Below are 14927 nucleotides of genomic sequence, written 5' to 3'. Positions count from 1 at the left end.
TTGTGTTTACCAGGCAGGAGCTTATGACACTGAACTATTTCCCTGGCTAAAATCTAGTTGTTGTTTTTTTTCCTGGCACCAGGGATTGAACTCAGGACCTTGTGCTTGCCAGGCAAGCACTTATTGCACTGAGCTATCTCCTTGGTTCTCCAGCTAAAATCTAATTTTTAAAAAACGCTAAAAAAGTCAGGGTGCATCAGTACATGCCTATAAAACCCACACTTCAGAAATTAAAGCAGGAGGACTACTAGTTGAGAGCAACCTGAACTACACAGCAAGTTCTAAAATAGCCTGCACTACTTTAGTAAAACCCTATCTTAAGGTTGCAGGGGGAAGGTCAGGTATGATGATGCATGCCTGTAATCTCAGTAGCCTGAAAGGGCAGGAGGATCACATAGGCACATTGTGATTTTAAGGCCAGCCTGAACTATATAACAAGACCCTATCTCCAAAAACAAGGCAATAATAATACTAATCTTAGTTAAATGTACCTCTTTCATAACTTTGTTCAGCAGGCATGAAATCCCATCCCATCCTCTCATGAAAAAAATCAAATATAGTCTCAGAGTGACAGTACAGACATGTTAATAGCCTTGGTCTGTGATAAAACTCAGGCATGTTTTCAAAAATTTGTGTCTTCACATACTCAGATCTGCTTTGTCCTCACTTTCCAGCTCTATACCCTTCAGAACAGATTCACTGCTGCTCTGTCTCAAGGTCTTCAAAAGGGACTAAGGAGGACACTTTCCTCACTTTTGTTTATTCCTCTTTCTGAAATCCAGACAAAAGGAGTCAAACAAATAAAATAAAAATAAAGGGCCGGCCAGATAGCTCAGTTGGTTAAAGCGCCTGCTCAAGCGGGGCGGGGGGGGGGGGGGTTCAACCCCCCCACCCCACCTGCTGTGCCAGCCCCATCCCCAGGGCACAGAGACAGTGATTGAGACTGGGCATGGTGGTATGCACCCATCCCAGTGCTTGGGAGGCTGAAAACTAGAGGATCACTACAAGTCCAATCTGTGTAAAGAACCTACAGACCCTGTACTAAATACATTAAAGAAAAAAAAAGGATGGAGTCAAAGACAATATAGGTCACTGTCTCTAATCTACCAGTTTTCCTATAAATACAAATTCCATAAAATACACTTTTCAGTCAGATGTAACAGCACACCCCTGTAACCCAAGCACTCTGGGAGGCTGAAGCAGGAAGATTAAGGTTTGAGTTTGAAACTGGGTGTGCATGTGGCTCATGCCTATAATCCCAGCACTTAAAGGGAGGATGAGACAGGAGGATCAGATCTCTGTGAATTTGAGACCAACCCAGGGGCTACAAAAGTGAACACAAGGCCAGCCCAAACTGCATAGCTAGACCCTGTCTCAAAAAACAAAGTCTGAGTTCAACTTAGGCAATTCAGGAATACACTGTCTCAAATTTTTAAAGATTCTTAAAAGAGCCAGGCATGGTGGCACATGCCTGTAATCCCAGCACTAGGAAGGCTGAGGGGGGAAGACAGCTATGAGATTCAGGCCAGCCTGGGCTGCATAGTGAGTTCTAGGCCAACCTGAACCACAGAACAAGAGCCTACCTCAAGAAATCCCCAAAATAAATAAATAAATAAGGCTAGGGGAAATGAGGAGGATGCACTAGGGTTATAGCTCAGTGTGAAGGTCTTAAATTCAATTCCCAGTACTAGAAAAAACAAACCCAACAACAAAAAAACAATTCATGTTGATCACAAAGTCACAAAAATCAAGGTAATCTAACCAAAACATGTATCTTTTATTTCTTATTTTCAAGCACAGAAAAGCTATAACAACAGTCAACACAGGAAAACTGCCAACCTAAATGCTAGAAAACATCTTCAGGGTGTGGTTATAGACGCAGCTCTGTAGTAATGCACATGCTTTAGCATGAGCAAGGCTCTGGCTTCAAACCCCTGACTAGGGGAAAAAAAAAACCTTCAAAGACCATCACTCAAAATGTTATCTAGGTAGCATACACCTGAAATCCTAGCACTAGGGAGACTAAGGCAGAAAGATAGCTATGAATGAGTTCCAGGCCCTCCTGGGCTGTACAGTGAGGTCTAGGCTATCCTGACCTGCATAGAAATGTCTTTAAAAAAGAAAATTATCTAATCCAACTCTAATAACTTGAAATTTCCAATAATTATCTCATATGACTTCACTGTCTTAAGCCAAATGTGGCAAATACCTATAATTCCAATTACTTCAAAGGCTGAGGAGGATTCCAAGTTTGAGGCTAGCAATTTAGCAAGATTGCCTCACAAAAAATAAAAAGGGCTAGAAACATCTCAATGATAAAGCACTCATGGGTTTGATCCCCACTACTAGAAAAAAAATTGTTTCTTATTGAAGACCAGCTGGATGTTCTAAATTACCCTTCTGTGTGTATATGTGTAGTAATGGGGATTGAACTTAAGGTCTGTACAGAGCTACTTCACCTCCAGTCCTTTTTTGAGATAGGGTGGTTGGTAAATTGCTAAATTATCAGGCTGGGTTTAAACTTGTGATGCTCCTGCCTGAGAGTACAAGGATTTCAAGTGTGTGTTGTACCCTGCTAAAATATAAACTTTTGTTCCTTCCTGTTCTCTACCCTTTGGTGAAATTGGCCTTGTTATTCTTCCAAATTATACTGCTTTTTTACCTTGATTTTATTCTAGTACATTTTGTCAATGTTAAACAGACTCTCAAGTCTCATTTTCTGTTCCTCAATATGAGCATCAATTATTTTCTATACTCACTCAGTAATGACCAGGACATTTTAAGGTCACCTAACAATACAGTAGTGAACAGCTCCACTGCAGCGCAGCTTGAGTTCTTAAATGTAATTTTACAGTCTTCTCTCTATTCTCACTATGAGCTATCAATTGCCACTTCTCAGTGCTGCATGCCTGGCTGAAGAAGTACAGATTAGCTCACAATGCTCATCTGAATAGCTGGTAAAGCCAGAGTTAAAAAGCAAAACAAAAAAAACCAACAAAAAAAAAAAACAACCAGAAGGAAAAGTAGGTATTTATTTTAAAGCCATAAAACTCAAGTTTAACCAAATCTCTGATCTAACCCCAATATATAATACAGATAACAGTGAAATCAATCTAATGGATTCTGACTCAGAAGTCTATGTCATTCCCTGTTCCTCATCTAGTACAAAACCTCAACCTGGTACACTACACAAAGGTGTTTTTCTTTCTATTGCTTACGTTGTTGATTTATCAGCTAGCACCTGGCTGTATTACCAGATAGCAGCATTTCAGAAAGGTATAGTAGTACAGAAATATGACTAACAGAGCAAGCTTAGAAGTCAGATAGACCTGGAATCCAACAATTTCAAGATCAAGTAGGCTGGCAAGATAGCTCAGTGGACTAAATCGCCCGCTTAGGCAAGCTTATGCAAGTGCAGAAACCATGGTTCATTCCAATCCCTAATCCCCGATCCCTCATCCCCGGTATCACATGCTGCACCAGCCAGCACCACCCCCAGGGAAGGCTGAGCCAGCCTGAGTCTAGGTGTGGTGGTGCGCCCTTGTAATCCCAGCACTGGGGAGGCTGAAAGCAGGAGGATTACCAAGAGTTCAAGCTGCATAGTGAGACCCTGCAAGAACCAAACACATTAAAAAAAAAAAAAAAAAAAAAAAAAAAAATCACATGACCTTGGCCCACCATTTCAGTTTCCCCAGTTGTAAGCAGCAAGAGACAAGATAATGTAAAGTGCTTAGAAATCATAAATGTTAACAATTACAGGTCTAATATACACTGCCCTTTTTTTCCCCTGTTCAATCTGCTTATCTGAAACTATTAAATCTATTTCTTCCAAAAAATCTGAACAATTTTGCTAAGTATGCCTTAAGTACCATAAATTCATTCTTAAATATACAATTAAATGTTTAGTATACTGTACTTATGAAGCTATACAATTATCATCACAGTTTAGCTATTGCTCAAACAAAACCCTTTCTCATTTCATTGTCCCACAGCTGGCCAGGTTGAAAGTACTGCATCTAAATTTGCTCAGGGGGCTGGAGAGACAGCTCAGCGGCAAGCACAAGGACCTGGGTTTGATCCCTGGTACCACATGTTGTGCCGGACCCAAAACCAGGCTTGGTGGCACACGCCTGCAATCTCAGCACTGGGGCAGCTGAGACAGGAGGATCACTGAGTCCAAGCTGCCATAGCAAGACCCTGTATCAAATACAGAAATAAATATATTTTTAAAACCAAATATTTAAATTTGCTCAGGTACATCCCATTGCCCTAGCCACATTCTATTTTTATACAATGCTAGGATCTTTGGGTAAAATTTTATTGGTTTTTTTTTATATATTTGGTAGAGGGTCTCATTTATACAGTTTGCACTCGTAGTCATCCTCCTGTTTTTAGCCTCCTTCACACTGGGATTACACCACCACACCCAGTCTCAGTGGCTGACTCAGTATGGAGGGGGGAAAGACAGTGTGGCCTGTGGTGCCAGAAACTAAATCCAGGTTCCTGCACTTACCTAGGCAGGCGCTTAGTCTGCTGAGCTATCTCACCAGCCCATGGGTAAAATTTTAAGTGAATATATTTCTTTAGGAGTAAAACAGTGAACAGCCTATTTTAACAAACAAGTGGTTTTTTTGTTCCTTTAACATGTGGATTGTTCTGTAGCAGACATAATTTTTTTTAATTTTTTTCTTTATTAATTTATTTGATACAGGGTCTCACTATTGAAGCTTGGACTCATAGTGATCCTACTGTCTCAGCCTCCACAGTGCTGAGATTACAGGTGTGCACCACTAGGCCTGGTCTCAAGCTGGCACAACATGCAGTACTAGTACCAGGAATCAAACCCAGGTCCTTGCACTTGTCAGGCAGACACTTAGACCAAGCTATTTCCCCAGTCCCAAAAACATTTTCTAGGGACCAGGGAGATGGCTCAGTAGAATAAGCACTTCCCTGGCAAGCACAAGAGCCTGAGTTCAATCCCTGGTTCTGAAAGAAAAAAAAAAAAACTTCTACCATCACCTTAGCACTTCCAATCATAAGAAATTAAAACATCATGAATTTATTTTTCATTTATGTATTTGGTACCCAGTCTCACTATACAGCTGACTCGCAGTGATCCTCCTGTTTTCAGCTGCCCCACAGAGATTACAGGCATGTGCCACCATGCCCAGACTAGGTCTCCTGGCTCAGTGTGCCCTGGGGGCAGGGCCGGTACACCTGTGGTGTCCAGGATCAAACCCTGGTCCCTGCACTTGCCAAAGTAGGCTCTTAGTACGCTGAACTATCTCACTGGCCGTAAAATGGAACTAAATAATCTGAACTACCAAAGTAAAAATTTTCCAAGAGATCTCCTGCCCTCCAGTAATCTGAAGAAACAACATTATAGCAGGATTTTTTTAAACTTTGATTTTTTTTCAGGTGTTAAGGATATAACCCTTAAGCCTGTGCAAGCTACATAAGCACTGTACAACTAAGCTAAATTTCCAAATCCCATATTACAGTAGAGAACTGTATATTCGTGGGGTGCTTCAGATTGAATTTCACAGCGAACTACATTTCCAGTCCTTTTTTAAAATTATTTTTCATTTTAGGTGAGATGGCTCAGTGGTCTAAAGCACCTACTTAGAACAAGCTAAGCTAAGCAAAGCACAGGGACCATGGTTCAATCCCCCAGCACCACATGCCAGCCAGCCCCGCCCCCTGGTGGACTGAGCTGGCCACACACAAAATAAATAAACAAATAAATTCTTAAAAAAAAAAAAAAATAAATAAAATAAAATTATTTTTCATTTTAGCCAGGCATGGTGGCACGCACCTATAATCCCAGAAGTCATGACTATGGGAGGACTGTTGCAAATTCAAGGCCAGCCTGCACTGCATACATAGTGAAACCCTACCTCAAAAATAAATATACACACTTTTTCCATTTCTGCCCTCTTTTTGAGAAAGACACAAAGCCCATGGCCTCACACATACTATTACGCTTTTTGTGTGTGTCTTTCTGAGACAGGGTCTCACTACTTCAGGGTGACCCTGTGCTCACTTTGTAGCCCAGGCTGGTTGGTCTCAAACTTGCAAGGATCCTTCTGCCTCAGCCAATGGAGTGCTGGAATTACAGGCATGCACCACCACGCTCAGCTTATCTATCCACGGTAGCAAATGCCTATAATTGCAGCACTCAGGAGGCTGAGGCAAGAGGACTGCTGTGAGATAAAAGACAGCCCAGGTTACACCGCACATTCAAGGCCAACATGTACAATAAAGAGACCATGTCTCAAAAAAAGCAAAAAAGGAACTCTGGGCTTTAATGCCATCTCCTTAGAAATATCTGCACCCAGAAAGCTGAATGAAAAAAGAATCAAATGTGCAGGGTGAAGCGCAAAAGATGGGCTGAGATGGGAGAATCATTTTAAGTTCAAGGCCAGTCTGAAGTACATAGGGAGATCCTGTCCCAATAAAAAGGTAAAAGGTAAAGCAGAGAGGTCCAAGTAAAATAACTTGTACACTCATGTAGGCCAAAGAAGCAGAAATAAGGAATGCTGGAAGCTGATGCCAGGATAAATTGCTGCACTGGGCCAGGGATATAGCTCAGCTACACAGTACCTACCTTGTAAGCACAAGGCTTTAAGTTCAATTTCCAGTACCAAAAAGCAAAAAAAAAGCATGTGTCTCAATGGATTGGAATTTCACTGTCACCTGATCACCAGCCAAGATTACCTGAGAGTGATTCATCTTGTTGATAACTAAAGCAATCCCCCCTAATTTGTGGTCAACCGTAACACATGTACAGTTATCTCTTCTGCTGTGTTTGATAAAAAAGGTATAAAAAGCAGTGTGGTGGCACACACCTGTAATTCCAGCACTTGGGAGGCTGAGGCAGGAGGATTATTCCAAGTACAAGACCAGCCTGAGGGGCCAGGGAGATGGCTCAGTAGAGTAAGCGCTTCCTGAGTTCAATCCCCAGTTCTGCTAAAAAAAAAAAAAAAAGACCAGCCTGGGCTACAAAGTGAGCTCAAAGCCAGAGTGAACTTCATAGTGTGACCCTATCTCAAAAAGAGAAAAAAGGATAAATTAAAAAGTGTTTAAAACAAGTAACTTGTGAGATGCAAAGGACCTGGGGTCCAATCCCCAGGCCTACCGTGCCAGTCCCACCCCCAGGGCACACGCTGACAGTGATTGAGACTGAGAAGGACAACTGTAATCCCAGTACTTGGGAGGCTATAAACAGGAGGATCACTACAAGTCCAATCTAGTGGTGAGATCCTGAATACCCTGTAGATCCTTCCCTAAAATACAAGGGGGGGGGGGCACACGTGTCAGACCCAGTAACACATGCCTGTAATCCCAGCACTGGGGAGGCTGAAAACAGGAGGATCACCACTAAGAGTTAGACTCTGTACCAAGTACATTTTTTATTTTTTTATTTTTTTTTTTTCTTTTTTTCGGAAGTGGGGATTGAACTCAGGCCCTTGTGCTTGCCAGGCAAGCACTTATTCTACTGAGCCATCTCCCCAGCCCCCCAAGTACATTTTTTAAAAAAAGGTGGGCATGGTGGCACACGCCTGTAAACTCAGGAGGATCACCCTGAGTTCAAGGTCAGTCTGGCTACATAATGTTTTGTGGTTTTTTGTTTTTTTTTTCTTTTTTTTTTCTGTTGTTGTTTTTTGTGGAACTGGGGATTGAACTCAGGCCCTTGAGCTTGCCCGGCAAACACTTATTCTACTGAGCCATCTCCCCGGCCCTTTTTTTTGTTTTGTGTTTTTTGTTGTTTTTTTTTTTTTACATAATGTGAAATGTAAAATAAAATTTAAAAAAATAGGGACTGGAGATATAGCTCAGTGGCACAGTGCCTGCCTGGCAAATGTGAGGTCCTGAGTTCAATTCCTGAGTTTATTCCAAAAAATAAAATAAAATAGGGTTGATCTTGGACCTGATAGAGCATGTTTGTAACCCCAACACTCAGGGGAGCCTAGGCAGGAAGAAGCCTGAACTACATTTGTCTCAAAACAATGAAAGAGCAAATTGGTCAAGCAATGGCTATGACTCACCCTCTTGTCTGACACTGACAAAAGGATGTACAAAGGGCGGTACAGGGCTACAGGATAAATCCTGAGAGTACTTGGCTGACCTTATCAGATACAAAAGTTACATTTCTTGGGGCCGGGAGATGGCTCAGTAGAATAAACACTTCCCTGGCAAGCGCAAGGGTCTGAGTTCAATCCCGGGTTCTTACACACACACACACACACACACACACACACACACAAAAGTTACATTTCTTGTTATATAGGTCTTGCTATAGCTTGGTCTTAACCATTCGGCAGAAAAGAATAAAAACGAGGTATATACAGTACAGCCATATTAATACGATGAGCTGTAAAAGGCTCAAGTCAATAACTTCTGAGGATAACCCACTAATATTATAGACTGCTAGACAGTGTTAGATTGTTTAGTTGAATTCAAACACCTATAATATTTTAAGCCTTTTTTTTTTTTTTTTCCAGAACAGGGGATTGAACTCAGGCCCTTGTGCTTGCCAGAGAAGCACTTATTCCACTGAGCCCTCTCCCGGGCCCCACCTATAGTATTTAGATGCCAATAGAATATTCACCTCTGACAGACAATAAAAAGAGGATACAAAAGAAAGATCATTTTGTATTTATATATACAAAATAGGATAAATTTATAGCTACTTTCGCTTAATTCAAGGAGAAGAAAGAGGTGTACCAACAGTGTTTAGACAGAATATCCTGTCTGCTTCTTGTACTATGGATAACCACTAAGAAGATAACAATGTACAATGTATTGATGATCAAAATTGTCCTATTAATCAGCTGTGAAACTGTCTCATTCATATTTCTCAATAAATAAAAATAAACAATGAAAGAGCCAGTAGCGCACACCTATGGTCCCAGCACTCCAGAGGCTGAGATAGGAGGATAGAAGGATCACCGTGTGAGGCCAGCCTACACTACAAAAGTAAATAAATATTTTTGAAATTAAATATACAGTTAGAAGCCAGATATGTGGCACATACCAAGCCTGAATCACAAGTGTCAAGTATAGCTTAATTTAGGTAGACCCAGTCTCAAAATAAATTAAAAAGGGCTGGGGATGCAGCTTAATGTAAAGGCCCTGGATTCAATCTCTAGAACCCTATGGGGAAAAAAAGCATTTTCAATGAAATAAGGCTTTAGACAAAAGTATAAAGATGTTCTATTAACTTTGAGAATTCCAAATGAAGAAAAGAACATTTCTAACAATCTTAGAAAAGAAAGGTCAAGAGCTGGGGAGATAGCTCCGTGGTGTAAGTGCCACTTACAAGCGCAAGGTCCCAAGTTCAATTACCAGTAACAAAAACTAAAAAAGAAAAGAAAGATCAGCTTAGTATGGCAGCCTGAGGCAGGAGGACTACCACAAATTCAAGACTATCCTGGTCTAAGCAGTGAGCTCAAAGCCAATTGGAATCACATAGCAGGACCTAGTCACTAAAAAAAAAAAAAAAAAAGATCATAACTTTCCATGAGAGCCCACACTGTTTCTCAGACTCAGTGCGCTTATTTTTGCTCTTTGTCTTTCAGTCCAAGCTTGCTCTGTGAGCCAGTCCCCTCCCCTTCACTTTTGCTTTCTCAAATAAACTGTCACAATAAGAAAAAAAGAAAGCACTGCACAGTTTTAAATGTAACACCTACTCCTACGAGCAATCTTATTTTATGCCTCAACGTCACATACTTACCTGGATTACAAATCAAATGAGCTCATTACATACAACATGAAAACAAGTTGTGCTGGACATAGTGGTACACACCTGTAACCCTGCAATTTGGGAGGCTGAGGCAGAAGGATTGATGAGAGGTCAACCTGGGCTACACAGTGAGTTCAAGGCTAGTTTGAACTACTTGGCAAGACCCTATCTCAAAGAACAGAAAAAGAAAAGTTGCCTAGCAAGACATGAAAGCACACAACTGTGATCCCAGCAATCTGTGAGGCTGAGGCAGAAAGATGGCAAAGTCAAAATTTAAAAACACAAAAATTGGAACCAGGGCTAGGGATATAGCTCAGAGGCGTAAGTGCCTGCCTGGCAAACACAAGGTCTCCCAAGTTCGGTTCCCAGTGGTCGGGGGAGGGGAGGATTGGAGCTAGGTGTGGTCGTGCACAACTGGCACTGGAGAGATGAGACAGAAGACTGCTGTGCGTTTGAGGACATCCTGGGCTATGTAGTGAGTGAGTTGAAGCTTAGCCTGAACTGCATAGCAAGACCCTGTCTCAAAAAGACACACACAGAAAAAACGAAATATTTAATCATAAAAACTTGTCAGCCTCAGGTTGCTGTAGTTCGATCCCCACAACACTCCAGCCAGCCAAACCTGCCCTGAAGGTATTTGGAGAAAAAAAGAAATCCTTAATCATAAAAACTTAAAAAAGGATATAGTAGCATAAGCAGTTTTTTTTGGGGGGTATACTAAACACTAAGCCTTCACAATGGTCCAAGGACCTTCCCAATGGTTCAAGGGCCTTCACAATGAGCTATATCTCCAGATCCTTTTTTTTTTTTTTCCCTGAGAGGGAGAGGGGCAGACTGACTCACTAAATCACTCAGGCAGGGCTGAAGCTTACAATCCTCCTTCCTCAGCAGAGCACTATGATAAATAGAATTACAAACAGCCTATCACCACACCCAGCAGCAGTTACACTGTAATTGTCAAAAATAACATGATAAATTTGGCCCCTTAACTTCAAAAAGATAAAATGAAACTAAGCCAGGAATAGTGGCACAAACTTGTAATTCCAGCACTCAGGAAGCTAAGGTTAAATTGTGATTCTGAGGTCAGCATAGGATCATAGCCAAGTCCATTCTAAACTTAAGTACTGAAACCCTATCTCAGTAACAAAAACAGGGGCTAGGGAGATAGTTCATCCACCTAAACACCTGCCTCACCAGCATAAGGTCCTGAGTTCGATCCTCAGTACCAAAAAAAAAAAAAAAAAAGGGAAGGGTAAGGCAGGACCCTGCAACTTTGGGCTACAATGTGAGTTCAAGGCCAGCCTGAACAGTAAAATCCTACTGTTAAAAGACCAAAAAAAGAACAAAGGACCTTCACTATTTACCGTGAATTCATGCAGAGTGTTCTTTATCATTTTTAGTAGTGCTGAAAATCAAACGCAAGCCTGAACCTAAGCTTTCACAATGAGCTACATCCCCAGCCTACTTCCCTCCAAGAAATCCCTAAATTGACTAGGCTGAGCTCAAGTACGATTTCCCTCTCTCAGCCTCCAAAGTACTAAAAGAGAGCTTTTTTTTTTTTTTTGGGGGGGGGGGCGGAATGGGGATAATCTTTTTGGTTTTTGGGTATTTGGGGGCTTTTTTGAAATGGTCTCACTTTGTAGTTCAGGCTATCCTTGAATTTACTACCTACCCCATGCTGGCCAGCACCATAATGCCAAATGTTGGGATCATCAGCATGCACCATCACACCCAGCTCCAAAAGAGATCCTAACAACTAACAAAAAAAAAAAAAAGACTAGGAACCAAAAGGCTAACAATTGAACACGAGTTCCTGAGTTCGATTCCAGTAACAGAAAAAAAAAATAATAATAATAATAATAAAATAAAAGTAACTAGGACTGAGGAGATAGCTCAGCAGCCAGCAGGATAAGTGCCTGCCTGGCAAGCGCAAGATACCAAGTCCAATCCCTGGTGCCACACGCACAAAAAATAAAAATAAAAATAAAGCAACCTTATAACACTTCAAATATTCAAGACAAGATTATACTATCTACATGCATTTCATAATTAAGGGTGTATAGACAATAACTAGTTTCCTTCCATCAAAACAAATATACACTGAAAATCCATTCCTATCCATTTTCTTCAACTTCTCCCCAAACAATAAAAGCCACTTGAACAGAGCCATCTCTTATGAGCCCTGTACAGGCTTCACTAGTTACCAGGAAGGGGAAGCAGAGGTGGTGGTGGTGTTCCTCTATAGTTCTAAAGGAAGTGCCATGTGACTGCTAGTCCAGCCCAAATTTAAAGAGGCCAGAGGAAACCAGAGCAACAGGAAATAGACAGGAAAAGCAATTACCACAATCTTTTCCCATGGCCTCATTCTCTTCCATGCCACCATCTCCTGCCACATTTCAATCAAAACAAAAATCTCTTAGAGCTGGGCATGGTAGTTTATGTCTGTAATCCCAGAACTCAGGAGACTGAGGTAGAAGGATGGCAAGTGCTAGCTACACAGGGGGCACAATGTCAACATGGACTACACACCAAGATTCTGACCTTAAAAAAACAAAATCTCTCCTCCAATATGCTTGCTTATTGAGTATCAGAAGTTGTGAGAAAGCAAATGGGGGAATCAGAATTGTGGAAATAAAAATAAAAATGGGGAAATAAGGATGACAACGGTAGAGGAAAACCTCTCATCACATATGTGAAATAGCCATAAGTTAGGAAAACAAGGCAAAGCACATTGGCATAAAGTGTGGCGTGAGAAACTAATTACCTTTGCCTAATAATAACAGAAGACTTCCTAGCAAATAGAAGGCCCTAGCCAAGAGTCCCCTCAGCATTTAAAAGATGTTGGATCATCTCTATGGATTAGAATTTATTCCCTTCCCTGAGACAATGTGGACTACACCAATGTGTCCACTCAATGCCTAAGCTACAAAACAGTTTAGTTGAGTTCAATCGCCGGTTCCACAAAAAAAAAAAAAAAAAAAAAAAGTTTAGGTACGGCTGTCACCTTTCTCCTAACTTTTACCAACACTAAAAAAAAAAAAAAGTACAAATCACAGGGAACAGTGCGAACACAGTAACTAGTGGCAAACCACTGGTGAAAGAAAACATCACAGAGTAAGAGAAAATTTAAGAACTAAGTTCACTAAAAAAATTGTATGCCCTTCAAATAAATGATGATCTTACAGAAACCTTAGAAAGCTCTGAATTGCGCCAGGCAGAGTGGCTAAGGCCTATAATCCCAGTTTTCTGGGATGCTGAGGCTGAAGAATCACAAATTCAAGCACACCCTAGGTAACTTAGCAAAAAACCCTGTCTCAAAATAAGAAGGTTGGCTGGGGATGTACTCAATGCAAAGGCACTGGGTTCAATCCCCAACAGTGCCGCTCCACTCTTTGAATTTTTAGTATATACAGGCGCTAATTCACGGCAGTAAACTTAAATACTGGCAGACTACATACTCTGAACATAAAGCAGAATCAACACCTGATAGAGATGGTAGTAAACTATAAGATCACAATAACATGAAATAACATGAATGACGATAGGCTCAACCTCAAGAGAGAACAAAGCTAAGAGTAGAGTGGTGACAGTTGAGATGCCTGGGCAACTAATTAGATTGAAAACTCTGACAGAAACACGGGAGAGCCAAGTGGGACCGAGACTCGAAGAAAATTCTTGCAATGAATCAATGAAAAAAAAAATAACATCTTCAGTAAATACCGCACAGTCCTTTATAGTCTAGGAGGCACTTTAAACCTACATTAAATAAAAACATGTGACACAACCAAAACACAAGTAGAAATCAGAGGAAAACTGAGATCTAACAGAATCCAGAATGAAAAGCACAGAACATGCCTCCAGATTACGCCGAAAAAGGATAGCGAGCAGAAGTTGGGTCAGTCCCAGGACTACTTCCAGGAGCAGGAAGCGGAAAGGGGGTCAGAAAGACAGCGACAGTGAGGCGGGTAGCTCCAGCAGACCCGCAGAGAACGAAGTAGGAGAAAAAACCACACCCTCCAGGACAGAAATCCGAAGGGGGGAGGGGAAGGCGCCTCCTGGGGATGGGTGGGTCCCAGACCATAGGAACCTGAGAAGGCTGGAAGAAGCACAAGACTACGTGAGAGGGGGGCAAGATGAGTGCCCGGGCCTGGTGACACTGAGGAAGTGTGAACCCAGCAAGGAAAGCTCGGCCGGGTCCTCACGGTTGGGCGCTGGACAAATCTGAGGGACTCGGAAGATCTAGCCCGGGTCTACAGCGTTCACATGACAGTATTCAGGGCCTCGCAACAAAGGAAGGAGGAGAGAAGGTGACAATTACCGCTGCTCCCCTCGCTGGACTCGGGAACTGCCACCACCGATACCACAGCTGCCGCCGCCGCCGCTCGTTACCTGCCAATGTGCCTCTTACAAAGCGGCGGCGGCAGCAGAGGCAGCCCTGTCCATCACGTGACCGCCACGTCACGACCCCAGGAGGTGCCACGAGGCGTTGGTTGGGCACGGCTCCTCGGCGCGCTGCCTATTCGTCACCACCCCACCCGCAACTGTACGAAACCAACACCGCCAAGGTAGTAGAGACAAGTGAAAGAACAAATAAAGTAAAATGTACGGAAGAAAAAGTTTACGGCATTTCTGGCGCCTGGAGATTACCCTCTGTGCGGGGTAGAGGCCGCACTTCCACCTTCTTGTCGCGCAGTGATGACCTCATGAAGAACTGCCAGTTTCTTCCTTTGTGGCACGCTTTTCATCACGTGATGTGGGCAAGCCAATCACGGCGAGCCCAGCCTCCAAAGGTTGCAGGCATGGACTACTTCTCCCAGCATGCTCCCCTGCCAGGGCGCCTAGCACGGCCGCTTTTGGCCCACGGGTTGGGTAGTAGATGTTCTGAGAGAAGGTTGCTGCGGCAAGCGGCCTGGGCTAACTTCTAGTACTGAATACCAGTGGGTGGCACCTGCCAAATGGCCCCGCGTGGTTCTCGCTGGGAAATGTAGTCCTGCTGGTGCGTGGGTTCAGCTTCGCGTAGCCAGCTTTGCTCCGCCCTGCGTCGTGCGCGGGAAAATGCCAACGGCTCTGGCTAACTCGAGATTCCTAGAAGGTCCATAAGACTGGGTTCCTCATCACTCCAACTGTGGTTAAATTTGGGTCGAGCTCTGTATTCCCAATTTCCTTCTACTTTGAAGAGACG

At 42.5% G+C, this 14927-nt stretch overlaps 1 protein-coding gene across 1 annotated transcript in view; it reads right to left on the bottom strand.

Annotated features, from left to right (window-relative positions):
- The window catches only part of Ubap2 (ubiquitin associated protein 2), a 128229-nt gene extending 114028 nt beyond the window's left edge, over positions 1-14201 (bottom strand). Inside the window, exon 1 of the mRNA XM_023716084.1 lies at positions 14064-14201. The gene's annotated coding sequence lies outside the window, so the exon portion shown is untranslated. The remainder of the gene's footprint in view (positions 1-14063) is intronic.
- Between the last annotated feature and the right edge of the window lie 726 nt (positions 14202-14927).

The sequence above is a fragment of the Octodon degus genome, unplaced genomic scaffold (genome assembly GCF_000260255.1).
Source record: "Octodon degus isolate 3935 unplaced genomic scaffold, OctDeg1.0 scaffold00045, whole genome shotgun sequence".
Classification (NCBI taxonomy): Eukaryota; Metazoa; Chordata; class Mammalia; order Rodentia; family Octodontidae; genus Octodon; species Octodon degus.
The sequence above is the reverse complement of the archived record's forward strand: the minus strand, read 5'-3'. Positions and strand labels throughout refer to the sequence as shown.